The following is a 15,693-nucleotide window of genomic DNA, read 5'->3' as shown; positions in this document are numbered from 1 at the left end:
TATAAATAGTTGATAACTCTAGAATATTCTGAAGTAAGACAAGAAATTCACCAAAAATATCGTAATATGCACAGCTAAGAATTGTCCCTGACTAAGTACAGTTGGTGGCCAGGGTAGGGGGGAGGGACGGTACAAGGAGGTGAGTAGGGAGGAGTACCAGTACGCAGGAGTACATGAACTAGCAGGAGTACATGAACTAGCAGGAGTACATGAACTCACAGAAGTACATGAGCTGGTTGGAGTACTAGGTGGGCCGCTGTACAAAGGATAAAAAACTTTATTAAGAGGTGGTGAGGGCTCAACTTGGTGATTTTCACCTATCAAACATTCACCTAAAAATGTAAGTTTTATTTAAGCTTTAAATTTTTTTAATATGAATTTCTTACTTCCTTTATCCTTTGGGGTAACCAAACTGAAGGCTGATTGCGACATTTTTGGCGATATTAGCACAAAAAAAACAATTTGATTTCTTACTCACTAATTTTAAAGTTTATTTTTGATACTTTTTTTCAATTTAATCTAAAATATTTTGCTTTGTTTCAAAATCACTTTTTCGCTAGCAGTTCATTAAACGTACACAGACTGCATGATGTACATGATTATTGTACAGAACACTGTACAGTACTCTATGTACAAGGTGCTAGCTGAAGGAGCTGATGGAACAGACTGGTTCTAAACCAGAGTATACATGAAGAGATGGTTTCCCAGCTCAAAAATCTTGTCTCAATACTCTCCGATAAAGACGGAGCAATCTCATGAAACCTCCGACAATCTCGGCGCAGCCCTGGCCTGGGCAGAGATAGGGCGGTCCAGGTCGGAGAATCAGAACGGTCGACCCGGCCCGGGGGGAATCAGTGTCTCACCCTCAAGTGCAATTGCGGCAACCACTGATCCCGGAGTATTGGATGCGCAAACACGCGGCATTCAAATATGGCGGGAATCTGGAGGATATGGCGGGAAATCTCAAACTTCCGGCGCCAAAATCTCTGGGAGATCCATATCCGGAGCAGGTGGCGGCAGATTGTGTTTTCAGCGGCACTCTCAGGTTTCCTGCTACTATACAGCTAGAGAGATTGATAAATAGATGGATAGATAGATAGAGATGAATGAGTAGATAGATAGATAGATAATATATGATGTTTCTCTGGATAGATGGTCCCAAAGGATGGTTCATAGACTACTACTAATCAATATTGTGTAATCATTATTATATATATTATCTTTATTATATTTATATTGAGATTCAGCACAATATGGAGAATATTGAGGATTTTTGCCCCTCACAAGGAATACAGGACTCGGAGGTATTTTAGAATATTCTGCGGCTCGGAAGTCATTTTATGATGTTCAAAGTGGCAATGCACATCATCCCTCTTAAGGGTCGACGGTAATTAAAATTGTATATTTATTCAGCTAAACATGATATGAATTTATTTTCAAAAATTCTTAAATTCTTTTTATAAACTAGCTTGTTTTAGACATGGAATCTAAAAACCCAATTTAAAGGATAGTGTAGCAGACCCAGTTTAAAGGATAGTGTATCAGACCCAGTTTAAAGGATAGTGCAGTAGGCCCAGTTTAGAGGATAGTGTAGCAGACCCAGTTTAGAGGATAGTGCAGTAGTAAATGGAATTATCATATTTATTATGTAGAAGACGTGGTCCTAATACCTTACTACTAGTATAACTACTCCTGTATAACTACCATGTGATAGTTACTATAGTGTTAGAACATAACTACTCCTGTATAACTACCATGTGATAGTTACTAGTGTTAGAACAGAACTACTCCCGATAACTACCATGTGATAGTTACTAGTGTTAGAACAGAACTACTCCTGTATAGCTACCATGTGATAGTTACTAGTGTTAGAACAGAACTACTCCTGTATAACTACCATGTGATAGTTACTAGCAGGGGCGGATACAGGATTTAAGTGAGGGGTGGCAAGATTTTTTAGAAACAAAAAATTGAATAATTAGGAACAAAAATTTTTTTTTGAATTAAAAGACTCAAAAAGAGTCAAAATTAATGACTAAAGACTAAAAAACTAGATTTTTAAATTTTAGGAACAAAATTAAAAGACTAGAACAGGAATTTAGGAACAATTAAAAGATTGTTCAGGAATTAGGAACAAAAATAAAGGATTAGGACAGGGATTTAGGAACAATAAACAGATTGTTCAGGAGTTAGGAACAAAAATATAGGATTAAGACAGGGATTTATGGTGGGTCGGACACAGGAACAGGAACAATGATAGGAACATTAGCAATTTAAGAACAAAAAGAAATTACTAGTTATACTTAAATGCATGAAAATTAGGAACAATATTACAATTTTGATAAATGAGTATTGATTAAGGAACATTACTAGATATGAACAATATTATAACTTAAGTCTAGTTTCTTACAAAATTCTAATTCTAAATTTATCGTTAACAATAACATGCGAATGTCCCCCGCCCCCCCTTGTATCCGCCCCTGGTTACTAGTTAGAACAGAACTACTCCTGTATAACTACTATCTGGAAAGTTGAAAACTATAGTGGTTCAAAAATATTTATTAACAGTTTTGCAAGTACACAGTATATAACTTATTATATAGCTAGGTAGAACTGTTGGTAAAGAATAGAGAAGCTAATGCTTAAAGCAAAGGTTGAAGGTTGCAACAGCAATGCCAATGTAGTGCATACATAAAGTAAGCAATAGCTATTAAATAGCTTGAAGGAATTAATGCTTAAAGCAAAAGTTGTTAGGACATACAGATATATATATAAAACGAAGTTAATGCTTAAAGCAGAAACTATACAAGGCATAAGTAAAAGTTTACTTTTTAAAGGTTGGTTAATGAATGCAGGGCCCCAATGCATCAAAACCATATCTTTTATACCATGAACTATACTTGCAGGAAGCAACATAGGTCATTGGTATTTAGATTGGTTTGAAGGAACCAGTGCCACATGGTTTAAATATTTTGCTTTGTTTCAAAATCACTTTTTCGCTAGCAGTTCATTAAACGTACACAGACTGCATGATGTACATGATTATTGTACAGAACACTGTACAGTACTCTATGTACAAGGTGCTAGCTGAAGGAGCTGATNCTCTTCATTATCTTTGTTCTCTTCATTATCTTTGTTCTCTTTATTATCTTTGTTCTCTTCATTATCTTTGTTCTCTTCATTATCTTTGTTCTCTTTATTATCTTTGTACTCTTCATTATCTTTGTTCTCTTCATTATCTTTGTTCTCTTCATTATCTTTGTTCTCTTCATTATCTTTGTTCTCTTTATTATCTTTGTTCTCTTCATTATCTTGTTCTCTTCATTATCTTTGTTCTCTTCATTATCTTTGTTCTCTTCATTATCTCTGTTCTCTTCATTATCTTTGTTCTCTTCATTATCTGGTTCTCTTCATTATCTTTGTTCTCTTCATTATCTCTGTTCTCTTATAGAAGAAAGAATATTGAATGATATTGAAGAAGCAAGAGAACCTCTCATTGAAAGGTCTTTCAACATTTTGCCAGCTACTCTGTTTAACAGGGACACAAAGGGATTTACAACGATATCCTTGAACGCTTTTTCTAATCAAGTATGAGTTAGATATCAATTTTTTTGTTTCTTTAACCTGATTACTTTCATTTGCGGGTTCTTTGCGAAAAACGACTGTTTCTTCCACATTAAGGGTTTAAGGGTACCGTTGTAAATCGGGCATTGTCATCTTTGCATGAAGGGTCACTTGAAATTACGTTTAAAATCCCATTAAACTAAATTTCTAAATTGCTTATTGTTTACTGTCTCTGGCTAAAAGAAAGTATAACCGAGCTATTAAGATAAAACCAAATGCCCAGGAGTTTGGGACCTTCAAAGTTGATTCTTCTTTTAGGTTTTCAACACAAATTCCTTTCTAAACAGCTGTAGAGGGACTGCTCAGGACTCATCCATTATATAATATAAATTACAAAAGTGCAAAAAATGATTATAGAACTCTGTAGATTTTTAATGCTTAATCTTATTCTGTTATACTTACTAAACTTAAAACTGAAAAATCAATTATTTTGTTATGCTGCACCTCGGTCTCTCTAAATTTAACTAGTAATCCCTGACTTATTGTAAACTTTCAGAATCTAGTAATATTTATCATTTTGTAAAAGATTTAATACCCAAAACAGCAAATAGTTTATCTCCACCTAATTGCTATAATTACATATATATATATAGTAAACAATATAAAAATAGTTGCAGATTTTTTATTATAACTTGTATGTGTATTTTTAGCAATAAACTATATCTTATCTTATATCTTAATTAATTTTTTAATTTAGGGTTACAACAAGCGTTATCATACCGATCAAAGGTGTTTCTGAGTGACCGAATGTACAAAAACTCTCTGTCAAATGTTAGATGAAAGACAGAAATATATATAGATAGATAGATGGATATAAAGATGAAAAAGTAGATAGATTGCTGGATAAATAGATCGATAGAAAGATAGACATATAGATAGATATATAGATAGATTAATAAAAGTGATGAAAACCAGAACTATAAATATAAAAACTGTCTCCAAACTATTTACTTATTGTTCAATGTGAGTCTACTGCAGTACCAATGAGATTTGGAAATCTGTTTTAACATCTCCAGATAACCGTTGTTTCTCTGAAAACTGATTTGCGGAGTTTATGCATTTGAAACAATGGAGCAAATGGTCAGAATTAAACACCTTTTGATCTACACAAACGACTATATCTATCACATTATCGTTGTGAGTTGGCCATGTCCCTTTATAATAATTTTTAAAAATTAATGATTACGATGATATTAATAATACTATGACAATATAATAAAATAGAAATGTATTCATGATCTATCTATCTATCTTTCTATCTATCTATCTATCTATCTATCTACCAAGGTGTATGAGGGGTTGGATCAAGTGTGTTTTTAAATCTGCATAATTAGGTTTACCCCATGATCAGCTGATGTGTTTTCACGTCTATTGGAAAATTAAACACACACTCCTTTCATTCACTATACACACACTTGAGTATCTCTCTCTCTCTCTCACACACACACACACACACTCACATACATACACACACCCTAACGTAGTTTGGAATGTATTGGATTGTAGAGTAATAATTTTTGCAAATCTGTATTAGGTTAAATCATCCATTGTAAAAATCTTGATATCTTTTTATCTTTTCATCTATCTATCTATCTATCTATCTATCTATCTATATCTATCTATCTATATCTATCTATATCTTTATCTACATATACAAATATACTTTGCTTGTCTGTCTGTCCGTTTGTGTCCAAGAAACGTCAAAACAGCTGAACCGATCGGGCCAAAATTTTGCGTAGGACCTTACATTGCCTTACTCCAAGATCTCTTAAATCTATAACCAATACAGGTATTTCCTTTTGTAATCTCAATATGTATTCCTGATACAACTCTCTGTAATCCTTAATCTGTATCCCTGATACAACTCTGTGTATTCCTGATACAACTCTCTGTAATCCTTAATCTGTATCCCTGATACAACTCTGTGTACCTTGATATGTATCCCTGATACAATTCAGTATTTCTTGATATGTATCCCTGATACAACTAGAGCAAACTCTTAGGTGTATAACCTAATTAAGTAAGAATTCATGGTTAACTAGCTTATATTTACAGTAATAATGGGTTTTAGAGTACATTGACAGATTGTTTTTTTAAAAACAACTAGCGTACTTATGATAATCGTAATACAGGTTTTAGTTAGATATTTACAAGATAGTCAGATTACGGTCAATGTACAACGTAATATCATTCTCTAGGTGTGTTCAGGTTTACAAATATAGGGCTTACTACGATATTTGTTACAACATTACCCCATAGAAGGTTCATGAATGCTACAAAAAGCTGCCTCTACCTATCTTTTTTTAAATATCTTTTTTATATATCTATCTATCTATCTATCTATCTATCTACCCTGACACAAGCAAACAACTGTTCTTCTCTGAGATTATTAAATAAAAAACACGCGGCCGTGTTTTATCCATATTTATAATTAGATTAGATTAGATTAGAGCGAAGCTAGGAGGGTGCTAGGGGGAGCTAGGGGGGAGCTGGAACCACTTTATTCAAGAGAAACACCACAACCACTCAATCTTTATAATTTAATAAATCCCGGACCAGAAAATCGGGTTTAAAAATCATCAGCTAAGAGGCAACATGTTACCCGTAGATGCCATTTTATTGATGACATTCAAGGGATTGTAGACGCAATTTCAACTTAAAGGGACTGTTAGTGTGATTTAAACTGACCCTCCATGCAAAGATGGCAATGTCCAATTTACAACGGTACCCTTGAAACCTTAATCTGACCAGAAATGATTTATTTTTGTGACTTTCTCCATTGTTTCTTGCAAGCAATTAAAGGAACAAAAACTTGGACATCTAACTTATACTTGATTAAACCTGTGTCTCAAAAAAAAATCGGAATACGTCTTTTTTATAACTGAAAACGGATCACTTTCCATTGAGCAAAATATAAAGGAAAATTAGAGAATTTAAGATTTTCCCTAAGATTAGAAAAAAGACCTTATCTTCTTAATTGTTCTATGTTAAACGGAGTGTTCGCGAAAAATGAAAGGGGTATAGGCTTACGGTGATAAAAGTGCTTTTGATCGCTACTAATATTACTTCTATCTGTTGCGTCTATAAGGAGAAAATAGTTAAAAACGACTCATGCTCAAAAACGTAGTTTCCATACAAATTCAGAAAGTTGCAATATTCGACTTGGATCGTAAAATAATCAATTTAATTCCAAACAAATCATTCAGAAATTACACACAATATTCATCGATTATTTTTCGACGTATTCATATAGTTAATATTTCAGAATTCGTATAGAGTTGATATTTCATTTTAAGAGAATTAACATTCCGTGCATTTTTCTGTTATTTGAAAATCTTCTGGGATATTATTTCGCATAATTGTCATGGGACATTATTAGAAATAATGTTCCAGAAGATTTTCAAAATTACTTGTCTAAGATTTTCACTGAAAAAAGAACATTTTATAATTCATTTCTAAATCATACATGATATCAATGTTTGAAGTTTGTTATCTCCTTCTCTTTTTACAAAACAGCATACTGTCTAAATGCTTTTTTACCTTGACCCGACTAAATCTATTAAGGTCATTGGATTTCGACATTTTTTAGCTCTTTGGAAAGTCGTGAACTATAGGAAGCAGATTGCATAATTTTTGCGAAGAAATTTTGCAGAGATTTTTGTACAGATGCCATAACAGAGAATTTGCACATTTTCAGTTTTCCTTGAATACAAATTTAGTTTTTGAAAATGTTGCAAATATTTTTGCAGTTTTAAATTTGCCGAGGTAAGCGCTTTTCAAAAATGTATAAATTATAATATTTCACGCACTTTTTGTTTTTGCACAATTTTTGCTTAAAACTTGATATTTGAAACTTTGAAAATTTGCTATTTTTTGCAGATTATTTAAGTAGAGCCCAGAGGCTTTCCAAAAACGTACCAAATTTTATAGATTTGTATCACAATAATGTATGGAGGGTCACAGTCTCTTTAAGATATCTTTGTATGGAGGGTCAAAGTCTCTTTAAGATATCTTTGAATGGAGGGTCACAGTCTCTTTAAGATATCTATAGAGGAAGAACAGAGAAATTTTCAAAATTTATCTTTTTCAGTAAATGTTCTTCATCTGCAGGACTAATTTAAAACGCTTTTAGGTACTTCAAAAAGATGATCTACTGAATATAGCTTTAAATCGTATAAAGCATTTTAATTTTTTTATTCTTTTTGACATTTTCTGATGATGATCTTTACAAATAATAAAATAATTTTGCTTGCATGATTTGCACCAATTCAATATGTTCTAAGAGATTTAAAGTTGTTACTATAATTATCATGATGGATGTGGGTCCTTAATTTATATATCAAATATAATAAACTTATTCGAAAAAGATATCTATCTATCCATGCATCTATCTATCTATATTTATCTATCTATATTTATCTATCTATGTATCTATCTATCATTCTATCTATTTAACTAACTATCTATCTATTTATCTATCTATTTATCTATCTATCTATATCTCTACCTATCTATCTATCTATCTATCTATCTATCTATCTATCTATCTATATCTATCTATCTATCTATCTATCTATCTATCTATCTATCTATATCTATCTATCTATCTATCTATCTATCTATCTATCTATCTATCTATCTATCTATCTATCTATCTATCTATCTATCTATCTATCTATCTATCTATCTATCTATCTATCTATCTATCTATCTATCTATCTATCTATCTATCTATCTATCTNAGGTTTTAAAATATTTCTGTTAAAGAATTGCTTCCCTACAACCCTTATATACCTGCCGTACAGTACATTGTTTAAGTGATGGTACTTAACCTTCCAGTCAGCTAGTACAGTACAATTAAATTATCCTGCTTTATCTAAACATTGTTCTAGAATTATCTGACAAGATCAGTATGTTCAAGAAGAAATCTAAATCCGTAAAATTTGTCTAATTTCCCCTAGGGTTCCGCTAATACCATTCTGTCATTATTAGATCAACAGTGCTGTATATTCCGCACTAAACTCCACCATTTTTATTTTACAATTTCCCGCCTTTTTTTTAGAAAATCCGTAAAAAGCGGAAAATATTCAAAATGGCGGATTTAGAAAGAGTATAACCAGCCTAGCCGAGTAAATTGTCTGTGCTCCTCTGAGACAGAGAAACTGGTAGAACTGTTAGATAATTCCGGTGATTATTTTGTCAAATTACAGTAAACCATCAAAGGGGAATCCTTCCCTCTCTCCTGCTCACCCTGTTTAATCGTTATTACACAATATATACATTATGTAATATGTTATTTTGCATAACAAACTGTTATATTTTAAACAACTGTTATCTTACTCAAAAATCTATGAGAATGTTTTTAGTTATAAATAGTTTTAGTCAAGGGCTACTAAAAAATGTACATAGAGCGTGAGTTAAAATAAACACCAAGGTGTTGCATCTTGCAACACTTCAAATTTAACCCAGTCTTGAAAAATGATGCAACTTTTAACAGCAGACTAAACCTCACTCCTGTATGCCGAGTCCATTAGCGCCTGATCCAATCAGGGTTCAGTGATGTGTTTGTTGTCTATTCTGAACCACTATCGTCGCTATAACAGTAAATGGAAATATTTACTTCTACTGAAACTATAGGGACTTCACGCACCACTGAACCTTTTAGTAAAAGTAAATTTAACCTAAAGTCTGACTCCGTCAACCTTGTTACACCGGCTAGTCCTATTGATATCTGCTTTATTAACCCAATGTCCGAGCGATACAGTACAAACTGGAACCGGAAAGGTTGACCCGGCTCTGAAATTCAAATGTACTACGGCTGTCCGTGTGGGGAGGGGAGGGGAGGACGAAATGGTAAAAAGAGTGCATAGTTATTAATCCGGGTGGATAGGGTAAAATTGTGTTTAAGGAGAGGGGGATTTTTTCAGATTAAATTTGATCAATTATTTAACAGAAGTTCATATTTACAAAATATCACATAAGGGGGTCATGTAAACAAAGATTTATGTAAAAAAAGAATTAATTTGTAAGTATTGTAAGCAGTAGGAGACTTACCATTTTTAGAAATAGACGTATAGCTAGACATATTTACAGATAGATAGACAAATGATATAAAGAATTAAATGACAGTTAATTAGACAGATATACAGAATGATAAACAGACAGCTAGACAAAAGTCAGTAACACAGTATACACATATAGACAAATAGATAGATAAACAGATAGATAAAAAAGGAATACATATAGACAGATAGATAAAAAAGGAATAAATATAGACAGATACATAGATATACAGATAGATAAAAAGGAATACATATAGACAGATAGATAGATATACAGATAGATAAAAAAGGAATACATATATAGAAAGAAAGATAGATATACAGATAGATAAAAAAGGAATACATATAGACAGATAGATAGATATACAGATAGATAAAAAAGGAATACATATATANGATAGATAGATAGATAGATAGATAGATAGATAGATAGATAGATAGATAGATAGATAGATAGATAGATAGATAGATAGATAGATAGATAGATAGATAGATAGATAGATAGATAGATAGATAGATAGATAGATAGATAGATAGATAGATAGATAGATAGATAGATAGATAGATAGATAGATAGATAGATAGATAGATAGATAGATAGATAGATAGATAGATAGATAGATAGATAGATAGATAGATAGATAGATAGATAGATAGATAGATAGATAGATAGATAGATAGATAGATAGATAGATAGATAGATAGATAGATAGATAGATAGATAGATAGATAGATAGATAGATAGATAGATTGATAGATAGATAGATAGATAGATGGATAGATAGATAGATAAACAAAAATACACATGAATTGTAGATAAGTGGTTATTCAGGGATAAATTAGATTATGTTTAGTGCTTATATTATATACTCAATACTGTTTATTGTTAGACCCCTTTTTCATGAGCTAAGTCCCCTAGATCATATCAGTGTAAAGGGTAAGTCTCCTATATCATATAAGTATAAAGGTTATGTCTCCAATATCATATAAGTATAAAGGGTAAGTTCCATCTATCATAAAAGTGTAAAGGGTAAGTCTCCTATATTATATAAGTGTAAAGGGTAAGTCCCCTATATCATATAAGCATAAAGGGTAATTCATCATATAAGTATAAAGGGTAAGTCCCCTATATCATAAAAGTATAAAGGGTAAGTCCACTATATCATATAAGTATAAAGGGTAGGTCCCCTATATCATATTAGTGTAAAGGGTAAGTCCACTATATCAAATAAGTATAAAGGGTAAGTCCCCTATATCATATAAGTGTAAAGGGTAAGTTCCTATATCATATAAGTATAAAGGTTAAGTCCTCTATATCATATAAGTATAAAGGTTAAGTCCCCTATATCATATAAGTATAAAGGGTAAGTCCCCTATATCATATAAGTATAAAGGTTAAGTCTCCTATATCATAAAAGTGTAAAGGGTAAGTCCCATATATCATATAAGTGTAAAGGTTAAGTCTCCTATATCATATAAGTGTAAAGGTTAAGTGCCCTATATCATATAAGTGTAAAGGGTAAGTGCCCTATATCATATAAGTGTAAAGGGTAAGTCCCCACTATCATATAAGTGTAAAGGGTAAGTATTCTATATCATATACGTGTAAAGGGTAAGTGCCCTATATCATATAAGTGTAAAGAGTAGGTCCCCTATATCATATAAGTGTAAAGAGTAAGTCCCCCATATCATATAAGTGTAAAGGGTAAGTCTCCTATATCATATAAGTGTAAAGGGTAAGTGCCCTATATCATATAAGTGTATAGGGTAAGTTCACTATAGCATAAAAGTGTAAAGGTTAAGTTTGCTACATTTCAATTGAAATCTTTAGTGTACACACAACCATTATCAGCAATGTGGGGTACATGTGTTGTCACCTTTATAAGGGAAAAGTGTAAGTCCCCTATATCTTTTCACCTAGAGGGGATTTACACTGCTGGTTTCTGTGGTATGGTAAATCATTTGTTCTTTGGTCAAACCCTTTGCGTGAAATAGCGCTTATCTACAATGCTTGATCTAGATATACAGATGAAACCTTTTAAACAACAGGATAATGTTCTCCATGCTCTCACATGTGCTCAGAGCTAAACACTTTAGGATGGTGGATCTCGAGATCAATCAAAGCGACCTAGACACTAGGTTTTAAACTGTGATGAAGATGCTATTCTATCTATGAGTGTTGTAATGAACCAACGACCTCTGCCCCTTAAGTAAAAGTAAATTAAACCTATATGAAGCATAAAGTCTGACTGCGTCAACCTTGTTGCACCGACTAGTCCTTTTCAATAGAGCCAGGTACAGTACAAAATGGGACCGGAAAGGTGATTCGGCTCGGAAATTCAAATGTACTACAGCTGCCCATGAACCTGGCGTATGAAGAAGACAAAACTTCAAGGTTCTCACTGGAAGACTCACTAATATAAAAATTCAATTCAATTCAATTTTATAAAATTTGGAACACAAAAAACCATTCATGAAATTTTATGCCTGTAATGGTTTATTCAATAAATGCTCACTATTGAATCTTCATAATAAGATAATGAGTATCACAGATTTATAGAAAAAAATTAGAAACTCTAAAAATAAAGAAATTGAGTTTTTGCCACAAATTCAGATTTCCTAATCCCTATCTATGCAATTCAATGTCGTTCTAGACCTTAGATATTTCAAACAACCACAGAGAGAAGCATTTGGTTTCTTTTATTTGAAATCAAACGTGTTTTCGTCTATAACTCAACAGTCTTTTACAGATTTGTTTATTTTATACTTTTTCATTCAAAATGTGTATGCCAACAAAAAAGTATTTAAGATAAAAGGCTATAAAATTATGTGAAAGGGGTCAAATTGTGAAATATTCTGAAATATTGACAGAACCTTTAAATCCACGTGAATTAGGTTAGTTTAAATAATCGAAGTTTAAACATCAAATGTTTACATTATCTGGTTGCAAAGATATAGGAATTAGAAGTTTGAAATGGTGGAGAGAAAATGTTTTATCTGTACAAATTAATATTTTCTGTTTTCATACACTTTTCTTACATTACATGTTATTCGAATAATCTATCACTTTTATATAAACTAGGGGTATTTGTAATGAACCTTTAAATTGCATTTAGGGTTTGGAGTTCATTATTAAAACTAAAATATTTTCAAGTCACACTACATTAAATGCCTGATTCACAAAAGCATAGGACCATTAAAGGGAGTGACCGGCAATGTAAAGTAGTTGAACTGAGAATGCAGTATTGTAGAAACTAAACATCAATAATGTGAACAATTTCATCATTTTTCTAGCTAAACACGTAGACAATTCTTACATTTTACTTCATGGTCTTTAGAGCAAGAAATCCGCCAATCAATTACAGAGAAATGCAATTTGAAAATAATCAATATTTAAAGGAATATTGATTAAATGAAGCATTTAGTGATTTTTTTTCTCATCATCGAGGACAGAGAGCTTCTTGTGTATATATTTCAAATAGTGTTTGAATTGCCGTTAAACCGGATCGACCAGTATTAACTCCATAGAGTAAATCCAAAAATACAGAATATTATACGCCACAAAATAGTTTTAAAAATTCTGAAGTANTATATATATCTAGATATATTTCTATCTGTAAAATATCTACTATATATCTAGATATATTTCTATCTGTACAAGAATGATAAGAGTATAAACCATGTGTTGATTATCTAAGAATCCCCACTAGAACCATGAAGACAAGATTCACTTCTAGCTGAACATAAATAGATACCATGAAGACAAAATTCATTCCTAGCTGATCATAAATAGATACCATAATGACAAGATTAATTCCTAGCTGAACATACATAGATACCATGAAGACAATATTCATTCCTAGCGTACAGAAGAAGATACAACGATGACAAGATGCATGCTTAGCTGTTAAGAATTAGATACAATGAAGACATGATTCATTCCTAGCTGAACATAAATAGATACCATGAAGACAATATTCATTCCTAGCTGTACAGAAAAAGGTACTATGAAGACAAGATTTAACACAAGTAAGAACCACAAAGACAAGTGGATTTAATTCTAACTGTAAAAAATAAGCACATTTAAGACTTTAAAAAGCTGAAGATAAAAAGGTATCACGAAGCTGGGCTTTGACCGGGCACATAGATCCTGATTACTAAGAAAAGTTACATCAATTGTCAAGACTGGGTAGACTTTGAAGTGTCGCAACGCCTTGGTCTTGGATTTTATCTCACTAACTTAAATACAATTTATTGACGCCCTGGAGATGTACATTTTAGAACTCTAAAGGAGTCCGGAAAGAGATCGCATTGGAGTCCCCCAAATCATTGGAGGCCCCATGATTTTCATTGGAGACTCCGAGCTGTTGAAAGGAGACCCCAATATGTTCTTCGAAGACCACAAGCTTTTCATCAGAGACTTATATTTTTGTTAAGATAATCATCAAAGACACCCAGATTTTCATTGAACAATCCCAGCTCTTCATTGGAGACTCAGATGAAACATCTTCAAGTAAAATCAAAGTATAATATATGATTCTATGGGGTCTCCTCGGAAAATCTAAGGGCTTCCAAATGAAAAACTCTAAACACAATACAATACGAGGCTCTGGCATCCACTACCTGTTGGTATTCAAGCTATTTAGCTTTATATATAACCCTAATCAATAATTAATACTTCTAGATGATTTTGATTCCTGTTTTGCGCTTATATGCTTATAGAAAAAGCCACTAGAATACAAATCTACATTAGGGTTTCCATTCAAAATGTGTGCAATGATAGCGCAAAACTTGATCTCTAGCAGGATAAATAATTTGTACAAGTTCAAATTTATTTTGTTGTATGCCAAAACAAAAAATCTAATTGGTATTACACAAAATTATTTTCCAGTGTCTCTGTTGTAATAAATATAAGAAGAATGATAAAAATGTTGCTCATAATTGCGCTGAAATTTACCTCATAAATATAGGGCTGGGCATGTTCCAACTTTTTCTAGCCGTTTCGTTAACGGTTAGTTCCAACCGCTAAAAAAGAAAAAAATTAATTTTAAAGGAAAGAACGAAACGTTTGTTTCATTAACAAAAATATGTTAACAGTTACAGAAATCACTAATGGCCTAGCCATTAACAGTCTATTTCAGTATAAACAGCAAGAAGTACCAAAAAAAAATTCATGAACTGTTATGAAATCATTAACGGTGCAGCCATTAACAGTCATTTGTATTATTAATGGCATTAAAGGTTTGGTCAAATCATTAAGGCATTAGCAGTTGAACTATATTTATCCTTTTCTGCACAGACCGAGTAATATCTAGATATCCAAATCAACTATACTTATATGTTCTGGACAAATTCCAAATTTTTTAAATCAAAATCAAAGGTAACACAATCTATTCTCAGCATTTACAGTTTTGAACACAGAAGACAACATTTAAATCCATCAAAAAACATGAAAAAAATATTTTTATTTTTAAAAGATCCATGCAATTTCAAGCAGATTAAAAAAAGAAATTCACCGTTTAAAAAAATAAATCTGTTCCATTTTTGTTGTCAACCGTTAATTATTGTTTCGAAAACTGCTAATCTGTTTGGTTAACGGTTTAAAAATTAACGGTTTTTGCAGTTCGTTCACAGACTCTTCTGTTAATTTTTAAAAACCTCCGTTCCGTTAATAGAAATTTCCCCAGCCCTACTTAGATAGCAATAGCTGTGCATTTTTTTTAAGGTAGTTTTGATAATTGCTAAATAAACCTCCTAAATATTGTTTAAATTAATCTAAACTTGTTTACAAAAAGCTTTATTTCCAGTCTTTGGTAAAAATACCACTATTCTCTTGTCAATCTATATTATTCCACAATAGCACCTATTCCTGCATCTGTCGATGTAAATTATACCACAATAACACCTATTTCTGCACTTTGTCTATCTATATTATTCCACAATAACACCTATTCCTGGATCTTGTCGGGCTGCGATATATCTTAGTGGAGACATTTCTATTTGCAGA

The 15,693-nt window shown here is 32.1% G+C and overlaps 1 long non-coding RNA gene across 1 annotated transcript; it reads right to left on the bottom strand.

The window, feature by feature from the left end:
• Window positions 1–86: 86 nt before the first annotated feature.
• Window positions 87–651, bottom strand: LOC111715582 (uncharacterized). Its single transcript, XR_002768257.1, has 2 exons — window positions 387–651; window positions 87–332 (listed from the first exon to the last, which is right to left on the bottom strand). It is a non-coding gene; the product is annotated as an uncharacterized LOC111715582 (long non-coding RNA).
• Window positions 652–15,693: the final 15,042 nt, after the last annotated feature.

This window comes from Eurytemora carolleeae, unplaced genomic scaffold (assembly GCF_000591075.1).
Source record: "Eurytemora carolleeae unplaced genomic scaffold, Eaff_2.0 scaffold430, whole genome shotgun sequence".
In the NCBI taxonomy this organism is placed as follows: Eukaryota; Metazoa; Arthropoda; class Copepoda; order Calanoida; family Temoridae; genus Eurytemora; species Eurytemora carolleeae.
The sequence above is the reverse complement of the archived record's forward strand: the minus strand, read 5'-3'. Positions and strand labels throughout refer to the sequence as shown.